The sequence below is a fragment of the Neofelis nebulosa genome, chromosome 7, assembly GCF_028018385.1.
Source record: "Neofelis nebulosa isolate mNeoNeb1 chromosome 7, mNeoNeb1.pri, whole genome shotgun sequence".
Classification (NCBI taxonomy): domain Eukaryota; kingdom Metazoa; phylum Chordata; class Mammalia; order Carnivora; family Felidae; genus Neofelis; species Neofelis nebulosa.
In genome coordinates, this window is record NC_080788.1 from 112,570,168 (window position 1) to 112,585,292 (window position 15,125).

The 15,125-nt window shown below is 40.1% G+C and overlaps 1 protein-coding gene across 8 annotated transcripts in view; it reads left to right on the forward strand.

Annotated features, from left to right (window-relative positions):
* The first annotated feature begins 8,165 nt into the window (after positions 1-8,165).
* The window catches only part of FUT8 (fucosyltransferase 8), a 312,495-nt gene continuing 305,535 nt past the window's right edge, over positions 8,166-15,125 (forward strand). For 3 of the 8 annotated variants that reach the window (XM_058739354.1, XM_058739355.1, XM_058739348.1), the window contains exon 1: positions 8,166-8,285. The gene's annotated coding sequence lies outside the window, so the exon portion shown is untranslated. Of the gene's footprint in view, positions 8,286-8,896; positions 9,484-15,125 lie in introns of those variants that run through there. The other 5 variants (XM_058739350.1, XM_058739351.1, XM_058739347.1 and 2 more) reach the window with 2 other exon arrangements.

The window sequence follows — 15,125 nt, forward strand, 5'->3', positions numbered from 1 at the left end:
TCCTTTTGACTTTGGATGTAGATCAGATAATAATAATAGTGTCCACAAAGGCTTGCTTTAGCTTAAGGTTTTTGTAAAGCTATAAATGGCTAACATTTGTTGTGTGCTCTGTGCCAGGTACTGTTCTTAAGAGCCTTACATGTAATAACTCATTTTATAATCATAACAATCTGGATGAGGTAGATAATATTATCATTCCCATTTTACATGAATGAAAAAATGACACATAGTTTCAAAAAGTTTCCCAAGGTCTCATCGCTGTTAAGTGGCAGTGCTTGGATTCAAATACAGTTAGAATCTACTTTCTGAATCTACTCTATACTGCCTTGTCCTCATGGAAACTAGAAGATCCTGACTAACCAGAGGTTACGAGTGCTTGATCCCCCTGGCAGTTATATCGCAATGAAAATTAATTAACTCATTCAGCAAGTATGATACACAGTGGTCATCAAGACAGAGAGGCAGGGTCTCTGCCCTCAAGGGACCTTCTGGTGTTTCAGACTTTTGTCAGTTTGGTTAGAGTTAATCTTCCCCCTCCGAATCTAATTTTCCTTCTGGTAAACTCGTAAGATAGAGTTTTTGCCCCTGTAACGCAGAACCTTGGAACTTTGGTGATGTTAGCAAGACTCATTCTTATTGGAGCAAGTATTTATAACATATTGACAGTGGTAACTCTTTTTTTCTTGGCTGGAATTTTTCTCTCTGATTTTTTTTTTTTCTTTTGCACCGATCCCATCTTTCCCCAGTCTGTATCTCCCCCCATCTCCAACTCCTGGTCTGTATCTTTGTTTTTGGTTAAAATTTTTAAATAGAGTAGTATGTACTTGTCTTTGTTACATTTCTTTCAAATCTTTTTGGATTAATTTCTCTTTTTGCGGAGCATTAAAGATCTAACTTAACATAATTTATCAAACTACTATGGTATTGTATCAGGATTAGTTTCCGTGGCATGTAATAGAAAGATTTCGAAAACTATGGCTTAAATAAGAGAGAAGCTTATTTATTTATATATTTATTTATTTATTCACATAAAAGAATTTTGGAGGTGAGCAGCCCAAGACTGCAATGGAGGTTCTGCAAAGTTGTCAGGGAGCCAGGTCCTTCCTCACTATTATGCTCTCTCCAAGGTTTGGCTATCCTCCTCATGGTCCAAGATGGCTGAAAGGGCCCCCATCATCACATTATGGCCCGGGATGCAGAGAACAGGTAAGAAGCGTATATTCCTTTCTTTTTATAACTTTTTAAAATGGTTGTCTTTATTTATTTTAAGAGAGATAGAGAGCAAGCAGAGGAGGGACAGAGAAAGAAGGAGACAATCCCAAGCAGGCTCTGCACAGTGAATGTGGGGCTAGAACTCACAGTGAGATCATGACTTGAGCCAAAATCGAGAGTTGGGCACTTAACCAAGTGAGTCACCCAGGTGCCCCAATTTTATTTTTTAAAATAGAAGTCCCACACAACATTTCTGCTTAGATCTCAACAGCCAGAATTTAGCCATGTGGCCACACCTATGCAATGGAGACTAGAAAATACTCGTTTTTAGCTAAGTGGCAATATGGCCATCTGAAAATTGGGGTTGGCTCTTATGGAAGAATGAGAAAACAGATATAGGGATATAATTGGAGTCTCTGCTACAGGTACATTACATATAGTTAATAAAAATTTATTGATTCATTTTTATAAACTTGATCATATTCTTAGAAGTAACATTCAAGTTGTTAAGATAATGAATTTAAGGATTTTCCTTTTCTTATTTTTTTTACTTGATGATAATATAATATTGCATACCATTGCATTTATCACATCTAAAATAAACCCACCTAAAATTAGTTTATGCAAAATAGGGAATATATTAGAAGAATATTGGGGGGAAACTTTGGAAGAGACAACCCAAAGCAGAAGGAAAGGCAGAGATTCTGCCAATGGTCAAGAAAACCTGGAGCTGAGAACTCCAGTATAACAAAGACACTTTCTTCATCTTCTCCTCTTCCCTCTGTCCATTGACTGTATTTTCTCAATTCAGAATGTGTTTCTCCGCTTGGCCAAAAACGAAAACAAAAACAAACCAACACCACCACCCCCTCAAAAACCAAAACATGTCCTATGACATCTTCTAGATTATATATCTAGCTGAGACTTGCGATGACCTCTCTTACAAAGTCTAAAAATCTTGGAGGACTAGCTTCATTGGCCCATCTTGGGTCAAGTGTCCACTTCTTGACCAGTTAGTTGTGGCCAAGGGCCAGTCAGTAGTAACAAGGCTTTTTGTGCTGCCATAATATGGTAGATGTGTGGAAATGGGAGGAGCAGGTACTGGCTATACAATTGTATAGGCTACACTAGAATTATACATGCTGGAAAAACACAGGTCGGTGGTCTGAATTAAAAAGGAGAACAGGATCTATGATAATGTAAAAAAATTTTGATTTAGCTATGAATAAACACCATTTGATAGATCTGCAATATATGGAATGTTTATTAAGTGTCGGGCATTGTGCTGAGTGCTTTTTACGTGTTGAGTCATTTATTCCTCACAACTCTATGAGCTAGAGATTATTATCCTCTTTTACAGATGGAAAATCTGAGCTCAGGGAGTTTAAGTAACTTGTCCAAGAACATATTGCTAGTAAGTAAACTACATTTGTTTTAACTTCAGCATTTTTAACTACCAGGGTAATATACTGTCTCATTGCTTCTCTGTCTTCAGTTGGAAACTATGGTCATGTTTTCAAAAAAAATTTTTTTTAATGTTTATTATTTTTGAGAGAGAGAGAGAGAAAGAGAGAGAGTGAGTGGGGGAGGAGCAGAGAGAGAGGGAAGGAGACACAGAATCTGAGGCAGGCTCCAGGCTCTGAGCTGTCAGCACGGAGCCTGATGCCGGGGCTTGAAATCACAAACTGTGAGATCATGACCTGAGTCAAAGTCAGATGTTTAACCAACTGAGCCAGGTATCCCAAGAAACTATGGTCATTTTTGATGAAGCAATTATTAGTTATTTTTCCCCCCTTAGTTCTGCCTTAACAAAGCTATGTGAACTTGATGAATCTTGTAGTGTATCTGGGTCTTAATCTCTTCATCTGTAAAAAGACTGGGTTGTATTACATTAATTTCCCCCCTTGTTAGTGCAGGTAATGTTTTATTTTTAAAGGCAAGAGTACGAGCTATGATATGAAAACAATTTTAATTCATCTAATATTTTTTTTTCAACGTTTTTATTTATTTTTGGGACAGAGACAGACAGAGCATGAACGGGGGAGGGTCAGAGAGAGAGGGAGACACAGAATCGGAAACAGGCTCCAGGCTCCGAGCCATCAGCCCAGAGCCTGACGCGGGGCTCGAACTCACGGACCGCGAGATCGTGACCTGGCTGAAGTCGGACGCTTAACCGACTGCGCCACCCAGGCGCCCCTCATCTAATATTTTTGAGTGCTTCTTGAGTCATATCTGTGTTATGAACTGTGATGAAATTAAAGATATACACGATGTAATTTCTGCTTATGGTGTTACAGAGAAACAAACAAAATTATTATTTTGCAGAATTAGAAGTCCAGAGAAGAGTAGCCCTCAGGAGTGATACAACCTGCAGCTCAAACATATCTTCAAGGGTTTTCCTCTTTGCCATCTTCAGTGTGTTGACTTCATTTTAAGGTTAATTCCCCTCGTGTTTGTTAGATTGCTGCCAGTGGCAATCTCTATTATGCGCTGACTCATTGTACCTGGTAAGCGAGAATCCTCTCCTCTAAGCAGGGAGTAAAAATCCTTTCCTTCAGTCTGACTGGGCCAGTACACCCCAGGGCTATCATGGTTATCAGGTATATTAGGATATACCTGAATTAGAATTAGAATTAGAATTGTCTAAGACCTAATATAACCTAGATTCCAGGTCACGCTGCAGTAAAAAACAACCCCAAATCTCAGTGGTTTAAACAATAAAGGTATATTTTTTTACTCATGTATCCATCCTGACCTGATGAGGATGGAAGGTAGGGTGTTCCACATTGTCCCCTTTTAGGCACGTAGGCTGACACAGGCTCTATCATTTTCAATAATACTTGTTTTGATACTGGGGAAGAGTAAACATTGTAAGAACTTATACTTGCAATTAAATTCCATAGCTGGAAGTGATACATACCACTTCTACCTACAACCCTCTATAGACTAGTGACTATAACTAGTCACATGGTTCAGCTCAACTGCAAGGGTAGAGTTGAGCAGTAGCGATGTATGTGTGAAAATGTAATCTTTTTATATGCAAGGAAAGAGGGTAAGCAAGTCTCTACCATACTAGGGAATTAATTTATTGATTGACAGGCTAATTCAATTGCCCTTGTATAGCTAGAGGTTGGATGGTTACCTAAAAAACAAACAAACATAACAAAAAACGAACTCTATTAATGAGGAAGGAATAGGAGTGGATGTGAATAATTAAATTATATGATGCTTTATCTCAATGAAGAAGACAGAGATTTCAGCCATGGAGGAAAGTCATAGAAAGAGATAGTTTCATTAGTCTTTAAATCAATCACTTCATTTACTCTTCTGATTGGAAAGATTGGATCTTCTCTTTAATGAGTGGGTGTAGCCTGAATTTCTATTTAGGGAGTTGGTTCAAAGTGACTTTGAAATGTTTACTGGATTTCAAAGTATAGACTGTTTTTCCATATCTCGTTTTGGTTGCTGGCAGTGGTGTGTCAAGCTGGCTAGATTTATAGTTTTTTTTTTTTTTTTTAAGTTTATTTATTTTTGAGACAGAGAGAGACAGAGCATGAACGGGGGAGGGTCAGAGAGAGAGGGAGACACAGAATCGGAAGCAAGCTCCAGGCTCTGAGCCATCAGCCCAGAGCCCGATGCGGGGCTCGAACTCACGGACCGCGAGATCGCGACCTGAGCCGAAGTCGGACGCTTAACCGACTGAGCCACCCAGGCGCCCCTAGATTTATAGTTTTAAAACAGGCAAAGAACCAAAATTTCTCTAGACCACCCCCTTTATTTTACAGATAAGAAAACTACGGGCCAAATGGGTTAAATGATTATCTCAAGGTCTACCTTTTTGCATGTAATAAACAGTGTTGTCTTTTGAATGATTTCCTGCAAAATGGAATGCTCTAAGTAGATGTATCCAGAGCAGTACTTAGAAAATAAGGACAATTAAAGATTATGAAGAAAGTTTCCATGACTGACATTCAGTTGTTTCACATTGGTCGAGATGGAAACATTTCTAAACGATCTGGTAAGTAGCTAATGCTGAGAACCTCTTTAACTCTTCTCTGTGACCTCATAGATTCCATTATAATAACAGGATCTACTTCAAGGGTTGATTTGAGAATTAAATGATGGAGGCAAGAGTTTATCATGGTACCTGACACTCAGCAATATTACACTTCGGCTATTATTTTTATTATAGTCATTAATAAAATGGTAGTAGTAAATTTCAAACTAGTTCCTGCATGAATGTTCACAACTTTGGAAATGTGATAATATTCAAGTTCATTAACTTTGATCTAGCTAATCTCTCAATAAAATGGCCACTCCTGTATTCACTTTAACTTTCATTTTCATCTTTTTCATTGTCTAATGGTTGACAACTTCTTGCCCCACCCACAAGACCCCACAGCTCTGGTTGATGACTAAGAATTTGATGCAGGCTGCATAAAAGAATATAACATATCGACAAGGTTCTATTAGTTCTTGGGATAATATGACATAAAGAATGTTCTGCACATTCTCTTGCTGAGCAGAACTTATCTGTTAAGTTTCCAGATAAGCAAAGATGGGTCTAAAAGCTAGTTTGTGAAGGAAAGTTGGAGGAAGTGGTGGAACACTTGTACTTGCTTAAGCAAATATCAGAAACTAGGAGTGACAAGAAGCAGAGGCAGGCAGCTGGGGTGAGAAGAGAGAGTGAGAGGGCCCCAGGAGCAGCAGTGGGTGGTGGGGGTGGGGCAGCTGGAGCTTGTGGAGAAAACATCCTTTGATAGAGATGTCTTCTGGTGGCTAGTAATGTTTAGAACCTTCTGGAGATACTTGCTCTCTCAGAAACTTAACCTAGCAAGAGAAAGGCAGAGTTTTAGTAATATTCCTCTCTGGAGAGAGTAAAAGAAATGTATTTTTTAAAAGCTGGAACTGTCGGGAATTTTTTTTTGGAAATTCATCATTGGCTTGGAAGTCAGTGGGTAAAGGTTTGTTCCAAAAGTCAGTTGTATAACTGATACTTCAGTTCTGAGGTGGCAGTTCAATCCTGGGCACGTCCTGGAAAGGGCTTTGTTAACAGTGTTTTGTCACAGGGTGAGAAGCACATTGCCTCATCACAGCACAATCAGAGCTGCTAGATAGCTAGTCTGAGTATATTCTAGAGACACCCAAGTTATTGGCCTTTTAATATGTAATATACTATCCTACCAAGGTGCACTAAATCTTGGACAAACATTCCTAGGAAACTTTTTCTTAAAAAAATTTTTTTTTTAATGTTTTTATTTATTTTTGAGACAGAGAGACAGAGCATGAGCAGAGGAGGGGCAGAGAGAGAGGGACACTGAATCCGAAGCAGGCTCCAGGCTCTGAGCTGTCAGCACAGAGCCTGACGCGGGGCTCGAACTCATAGACTGTGAGATCATGACCTGAGCTGAAGGCTGACGCTTAACCGACTGAGCCACCCAGGCACCCCTAGGAAATTGTTTTTTATTTATTTATTTATTTATTTATTTTTTAAAGAAAAAGCAGGTAGAGAAGGTAAGTAATTTTTTTTTTAATTTTTAAAAGATTTTATTTTATCTTGTAAGTTTATTTATTTTTTGAGAGGGAGAGAGAAGGGCAGAGAGAGAGAATCCCAAGCAGGCTCTGTGCTGTGAGTGTGGACTCTGAGGTGGGGCTTGAAACTCACAAACAGTGAAATCATAACCTGAGCCAAAATCCAGAGTTGGATGCTTAACAACTGAGCCACCCAGGTGCCCGAAAATATTTTATTTTTAAGTAATCCCTGCACCCAAGGTGGGGCTCAAACTCACAACCCTGAGATCAAGGGTTACATGCTCCACTAACTGAGCCAGCCAGGTGCCCTGAGAAGATATGTATTTTAATTCCTACGTTTTTGGAAAGGAAAAATGAAGGCCAGATAAAAAACTGGAAGTCTTGAGGCAAATGTAAAATAAAGCTTTGAAGTTGGAGATCTTAAAGCATTATATAAGGTAAGCTTTAAAGTTAAACATGCTTGGTAAAATATTTTTAAACATGCTGTTTAAACTAAGAAGTAAATATCCATCTCACCTCTGACTTCTAAAAAGTATCTAGAGTGTGACTTATAAGACTTCAGCCTTTACCTCATCTTTGGCATAAACCTAAAATTTCTGTTCATTTCCAACTACCAAAGCTTGTGGCCCTCCAAGCAGAATTCCGTTCTATTTGTAAGCTTGGTACAGAAACCTTTTTAGTGGAGGACAGCAACCATGCATTCAGTAAAAAATTGTTGAATATGGATATACAAGCTCTCTGAACTGGAACATAATTCTGATTATGCTAGTATATTGTTTTTGTGTGACTTTAGATAGGTCACTCTACTTTTCCCTTGGTTTTATCTTCTTACAGGGAGATAACAGCCATAAAAACGACTGTAAACTACTTTGCTGAGAGCTTTTTCGTTAAAGGACTGACAATAAATATCAGTCACAAGGTCCAGCAAACCCAAGAATCTGAGCTTATTGAGGGCAGGGAACTTTTTTTTCTTCTTTGGAAATCAGTAGTTATCTTATTTGTTTTTTCTGTAATACAGTTCCTCTCCTATAAAAAGGTCTCAATAAACACTGTAAATTTATGAATGTTATTAGGCAGATTGCAGTCTTGGCAGACCAGTGCCTTGTAAATCTCTTTTCTGTGATCTTTTTCATACTCAGCATCTAAAACGCCGCTGCTATTTGTTCTGGGATAAGTACCTAAGCAAGGCACTTAAAAACACCCAAGTCTAGAGAAATAATTTTTCTGTCCTCAGGGCACCATCTCGCTTTCCACGGTACCGCGCTCTAGGCTTGGGATCTGGGTCCGGAGGCTACAGGGAAGAGTTGGGAACGGGAAGCTCATTCTCCGGCCGTCTGATTGGTCGGCTCGCACTCCACTCACATGGCTCGCGTCTTTGATTGGACCTCGTGGCACCCCCTCCCTCGGCCCGCGACTACTTTGTGTGCCGGGGCTGCGCGCCTAGGTCCTCCGGCTCAGCTCACCGTCTGGGCCGGTCTGACCTAGCTCTTCGGCCCACTGCTCTGCATCGCGGGCGCCAGGAATTTCCCGAGTGCGTGCGGGTAGGAAGCATCCTAGGGAACCCCTCCTCCCCAAAGTTCTCTTTCCCGTTTTGAATAAACTTCCGCCTCAAAGGGGCTGTCGCAGCCGCGGGTCGGGAGAGAGGCTAGGCATCAAACTCAGGCCCTTGTGGGAGGTCTTTCTGTCGGGGCAGATGTAGAAACAGTTCTCACAAGATATAACAGGGCTCCGCTAGTTGCATGTGGGTGCGATGCCATTCTGTGGTCACGCCGCTAGCTGCAGCCAAACGGCCAGAACTGGGCTGCAGGGGCTGAGCAGCAGCGATCACCTCTAAAAAGTAGCAAGGAGCATGCTTCAGTACTAGTGCTCCTTAGGGCCGCGGGCTGCACTGGAATGGGCCAGTCCTTCCCCCGGCTATCGAGAATATGGCATTCCCGGGAGATGGCGCTCCCGGGAGTGGGGAGTTCGGCTCGACTCGCCCCCAGCAGTCTCCGGCCTGCAGGCAGTAGAGGGCGGCCTGTGCTCATGTAGGAGCCGGCGCCCTAGCGCAGTTGTTGCCCTGTTGGAAGTCTCCCGGTCCCTCTGTGGCCCGCGGCTCCCTGGCAGCGGATGCTGCAGCTACGCTATCCACGGCTCAGCTAGAAGGGGGCGGGAAGAAGCCGTGGCACATGCCAGGGTCGCCGTAGGTGGCAGCCGCCGGCGCATGCGCGCCCTCTCCCAGAAGCCTGTAACGCTGAGGGGCGCGCGCCCCCACCCGCGCGCGCACGCTTGCGCTAGCCAAGGCTTCCCCGCCTGCGCTCGTTGTCAGAGCCGCTCCGGCGCGTGCGCGCGTTATCTCCGGCAGACCCGAGTAGCCAGGTTCCCTAAGCTCCAGGCCCCCGCCCCACATCTCCCCCTCCCAGCCCCAGTCAACCCGTCCCCTTCCTCTCCTCGCGGAATGGGGCCGGCGCTGCTCGGGGTCGCGCGCCCGAGACCCGGCTCGCGCTCGGTCTCGCGCTGTCAGCGACTGCCCCGCTCGCGCCGCCTCGCGCTCTCGCTCAGTCAGTGGCGCCGAAGGCTCCGTTAAGCGGCGGCGGCGGTTCCTGTTTCCGTTTCTTCGTCTCCCTTCAGTCGGGAGTAGCATCCTCCACCCAGCCACCCCTCCCACTCCCCAACGGGGCAGCTGCAGCTGAGGGCTGTGGCGGCGGCGGTGGCGGCGGCAACTGGGGACGCCGGAGACCGCCTCTGCTCCCGCCTCGGGTAAGGGGGCGTTGGGAGCCGGGCCCCGCGCGCCTCGGGTTCTGGGGCTGGGTTAGCGCGGGGTCCGAGGAGGCTCTGGGGATGTGACTGGGGCTGTCGCCGCTCTTTTCCCCCAGGCGTTCCCCGGGCCTGTTACTGCAACTGCTGCTTACCCAGCGGCTCCCGGAAAAGTGGGGAGTAAGCCCCCGGGACGCTCCGGCGCGGCCCGGGGGCGCGAGCTGAGGGTGAGGGGCGCCTGCCTCCGCGGGTGTCCTCGGCGTCGCGCATCCTTGCTTCGGGCAGGGGCCGAAGCTGTGGAGAGGAGAAGGGATGATGGGGGCGGGGGTGGGAGGTGTCCCTCTTCTCTCCTCTCCACCTACCTGCCCTTTTGCCAGCAACTCGTTCCCTGTAGTCACGGACTGTGGGGAGGAGGATGCTTGTACGTTTCCGGCTTTCGTGAGGGGTTCTCTGGCCAGAAATCGGGGAGTGGACCCGTACAAAGATCCGCTCCCGGCGAGGGGCCGATGCCGGGGCAGTTAAAGGCGTGAGTGCCACTGCATCCCCCAATTGATGTGGAAATGATGAGCTGGCGGCTTTTGAGTATCTAAACTTATTTGGGAAGGTTAAATGAGCCCTTATTTATTAAAGAAGATTTGTCCTGCAAGAGTGAGTGGGTTGTCGGGTGCAGCACCTGTTCTTTTACTGTGGGGATTGCAATCTTCAGCCATACAGAACGTCAGAGACGCAGTGTAAGTTAAATGGCAGTGACTTGGTTAGGGTTTATCCCTGGTGAGCTCTTAGCGTTTTGCCGTGTATTATTAGACTTTTGATTGAGGCCTTGGAGAAAGGCACGAAGAGGTGTTTTCTTCTATCCATGTTTGAATTAATTTACAGTTGACTTAAGCCAACTCAAGAAGGCGAACCTAGGAAATTCAGAATCTCTAGTAATAACCCCAAACTTCAAGGTAACGCAGAACAAATTTCAACAAAAGTTTTCTGTCAGTTTAGAATTAAGCTCATCAGGGGTAACTGACCGAACTTTAGCTTGGCTGTCTTTAGAAACTGTAGGCAAGGTTTCATTGCAGTTTTTTTTTTTTCTTTCTTGTTACTCCTGGGGTTAAGTGTATATTTATTTTCTTGATTAAATTTAAATTTCATGTTTTTGACGCATAATTCTTTTAAAGGGTGCATTATATAGAAAACATTTTAGGAGAAAAGTTAAACATAACAGTGCTGTACTGAAATAATAGAGTAAGTTGTATTCTCCCTTCTCTGAAATAACCTAAAAAAACCCCTAAACGTATGCTAAATGATAAGGTCTTGTACATTGCTAACCTTATGAGATATACCATGAAATGTGTATAGAAAGTCTTAATTGCTCAATATCAAAATACAGTATTAGGGTATTAAGGATAAGGTGGGCATTCAGACATTTGAATTTGTTATTTTACAGTTTAGTATGTAGAAATGTAGGGAGTTAAAAATGAATAGGCTGTAAGGAACATAGAAGATGGTTGGAGACCTGGATTTTCCTTTTGCTGCTTTTATAAATTGAGAATTGTACTTGAAGAGCTGAACAGCTGGAATGAAACTTGCATAGATTGCAGAAACATGCAAAAATGTATCTTTGATCAAGTAGTGAGTTAACATGAGTATATTGTGGTTTATTAGGATAGTGATTCAAAAATAATTCCCATAAAATATAGCACTATATATATTGTTTAGGATGTTCTTAAAGAGTCACTTGAAGTTATTTTCCTACAGGTCAGTTCTTTTTGAGATGTATGGAATTAAAAAAATAATTCTGATTACATTATGCAGTGTTTGATTTCAGTTTTAATTAGTTATTTTAAGGTACTGGAATTTTCTTAAAAGAGGTGAATTTTGAAATTTGCTAGTGGTTTGGAAAAACTTGTGTTGTTGTTTATTTTTTTAAGTACAGTTATATTAGTAGGTTGGTCTGGAGGGGGAGCTAGTGCCAAAGCAAAGAAAGCATAGCTTAATATGTGTTTGAACTTTTAAAATGCCCAAACCCTGATTTTTATGACCTGAAGGAACATAAATTTTTAATTAAAAGAGTAAAGGAATTGATATGGGCATATATCTGTGTATAGTTATTTGTGGGATATATATGTATATTATATATACATATATATAATATACATTATATATAATATATGTATTATATATACGTATATATAATATATATACATGTATTATATATATAGTATTACAAATTAAATCTTTTCATGATCTGAAATAATAGAAAGTAGATGCTTCAGGTTTATTGAATTTCTCATTTAAAATCTCAGGAAATATGCCCCATAATGTAGAATGTGTGATAGTAAGTTTCTTAATCTTCTTGTGCATTGCATCAGAGGGGAAATATATCTTAATCCTTTGTGCAAGTTGTATGTTCATAAATTTTTTCTTTATAATATCTATAGTCCTAAAATTTCAAAAATCAAGTAGAGTCTTATATAGACGAATATATTGACTGGGTAGTTAGTAAGCTAAATATTTATTAAGAGTAGAGATAATTTCATTAAGAAATGGACCCTTCAGACATCTGGAAAGCAGGATCCCAAGGTCACCTCTTAACCTCTGTCTTCTGTAATATGGCGCAGTGGGTCCAGTGGCTTTACCAAATTGAACTTGTGCCTTTGACTATAAAGCAATTATTTTTTGGTTTATGGTGCTTTATTTAGATGTCACAGCTGTAATAAGTTAGATATGTTATTTTACTTCTCACAGTACACATATTCATATTCAAGGCTAGAAATTGTTAATGTATGTATTAAAATCATTAGAATATTTTTTTTTTTCTGGAAATAGTGGCTGGGCTGTTTGTTCTCCATTGTTTTCCATTATGTAAATTGAATCTCAATGCTGATAAAATAAAAAAAATAGATTCTTTGAAAGGAGTGGCCATACCTGTGAGATGTATGGTAGTGAGATGTTTACCACTTTTAAGGGGTTTATGCTATAAATTAAACAATGTTTTATAAGACATGCCAGACTATTTTTATGTATTTTTTTCCAGTTCTTAAGTGGTTATTTTTGATTTACTATAAACTGCATTACTAAATCTCCTGGTTTAATTAAATGGTAAATCCACACATTTCATATTATAGAACACTTATAAAAGAGTTTCCATTTTACAATCATAAGAATAAATATAAAAAATGTAATTTTTTAAAACTTAAAGCACAACTAAGATTCTAAACAATTCTGAAACTACAAGTATTAATATTAATACATGCGTCAGTACTGGTTCTGTTGGTACTCTTCAGATGAGATACTAACTTCCAGGCTTCTACAGTCAGTGGTATAGTAGGTGTAGCCTTTAAAGGACCAGTACAAGATTTCCTTTGGTTCCCTTCTTAATGAGTCTGTAGTTTATATTTCTGTACCATAAAGTATATAGTTTCTTTTTGGCAGTTTGAGTTGTTATTAAATTGTAGTTTGCTATAATAAGACAAACAGGCCTAAAAGTAAAAGATATTTACAATTGATTTTTAAAAAACCATTTTAAAATTCGCAACAGAAGACTATTGTATGGGGATGAGTATGCATTTAAGATACATTTTTTAAGGTATTAGGCTCCTCTCAACCTTCCTTTCTCTCTATATTCTACTCTGCAGTCTACATCCCCTCTTACTCAACCTCCCTCCATATCCCACAATTTTCTCTTTGAAATGATTAGGGATCAAACCAATAAAACGAATGATATCACTCACTTGGCATAGGGTTATTCTTCCTTGATTAAATAAATGACTTTATATCAATATCTACAATATTCTAAACATGTAACTCATATAAACTTTACTTTCTATTAAAAAAAATTTTTTTTAATGTTTATTTTTGAGAGAGACAGAGAGTGAGTGGGGGAGGACAGAGAGAGAGGGAGACACAATATCCAAAGTAGGTTTCAGGCTCTGAGCTGTCAGCAGAGCCAGACGCAGGGCTTGAACCTAGAAACCATGAGATCATGACTTGAGCCAAAGTTGGATGCTTAACTTGACTGAGCCACCCAGGCACCCAATGTACATTTTACTGTTAATGGGAGAACACATAGGGCCCATGAGATCATGCTATGTATTTCAGTATAAGTTACTCATATTTGTTACAGAAAGTAGAGCTATATGGTTAATTTCATTTAAGTTTTTATTTTTGAAATTCATTTTAAAAAAATGTTTATTTTTGTGAGGCAGCCAGAGAGCATGAGAGAGCATGAGTGGGGGAGGGGCAGAGACTGCCTTTCAACCCACTCAACCATCCAGGTACCTCTCATTTAAGTTTTCTTTTAAAAAGACTTTAATTACCAAAACCCAATACCTCACTCATCGACTACTTTTAAAAAATATCTTTTTCTGGGGCGCCTGGGTTGCTCAGTCAGTTAAGTGGGCGACTTTGGCTTAGGTCATGATCTCATGGTTCCTGAATTTGAGCCCCGCATCGGGTTCTGCACTGACTGTGGAGCAGTCTGCTTGGGATTCTCTCTCTCTCTTTCTCAAAATAAGTAAGTAAACTTAAAAAAATATATATCTTTTTGTGATAGTTTTTTTTTTTTTTTTTTTGGTGGTCAGAAAATGACATGTGAAGAGGAAATATGTCTCAGGTTTTTAAAAAAATTGACAAATTTTACCAATATAAGGCTAGTGCTGATGTGGTTCAAACTTGTCTTTGCTATTACTCTCTTTTCTTTTATATTGGTTCTATAGTATAGCCTCCTCATTGAAGCACTGAAATAAAGCTTGAAAATCACTATTGAAATGCCTCCTATGTTTTTTGTATCTTGGAACTGGGTTTTTCAAATGTATCTTAGCAGTGGGATAAACTGAATAAATATGACTCAACATACTTATTTTATTATCAGATTTAGCATGTTTACTTGTCACAGTTTTGATGACTGGTTAATGTAAATAAAGTTCACAGTATAAAATAAATAATAAAATGCTAATATCAATTGTAGATGTAAATGGGAAATTAAACTGATGTTTATTTTATAGAATCTGAGTTATGAGAAATATTACATGATATGAACTTTAAATGTAACTTTCTGATTATAAATGAATAAAAATAACATAAAAACGGGAGAGTCTTCTGTTTGATTTACTACAAACATACAACTAAAATGAACCTATTTTATGTTTATATAAATTTTTTTATTCAATTGACTGTTAATGAACCATGAATGAGTTTTAAATTTTTAATAATTTTGTGGCTGGTTATTTATATTATAATATCCCTTAAATGAGATATGAAATTCCATTAATACCTGGAGCCAAAATAATTTGCCTGTGGTAAAAAAGGTATTTACAAACCATCAAACTATAAAAGCATAGCAATGTTATTAAATGACTAAGTCATCATTCCATAAGCTAGTTTTAAAAATCATGTGTATAATTTTTAAAATATAATTGATCATAATATCGTGATTGGTAAAATATAATTGATCAAAATATAATTTGTAGCTTCTATATTATACATTGTTTCAGATTTTAGCTATGTTTGGGGCAGTCAGTGAAGGGAGGGAGATTGAGAGAGGCAGAGGATCTTACTGGTTGATGAGCCTGCTTTGTTTGGAGGTGAGGGGGATTTCTTCTTCAGTTTTTCTTTCTCCCTCCATTTCCTTCTTTTCTCTGTCATCCTTCCTCTCC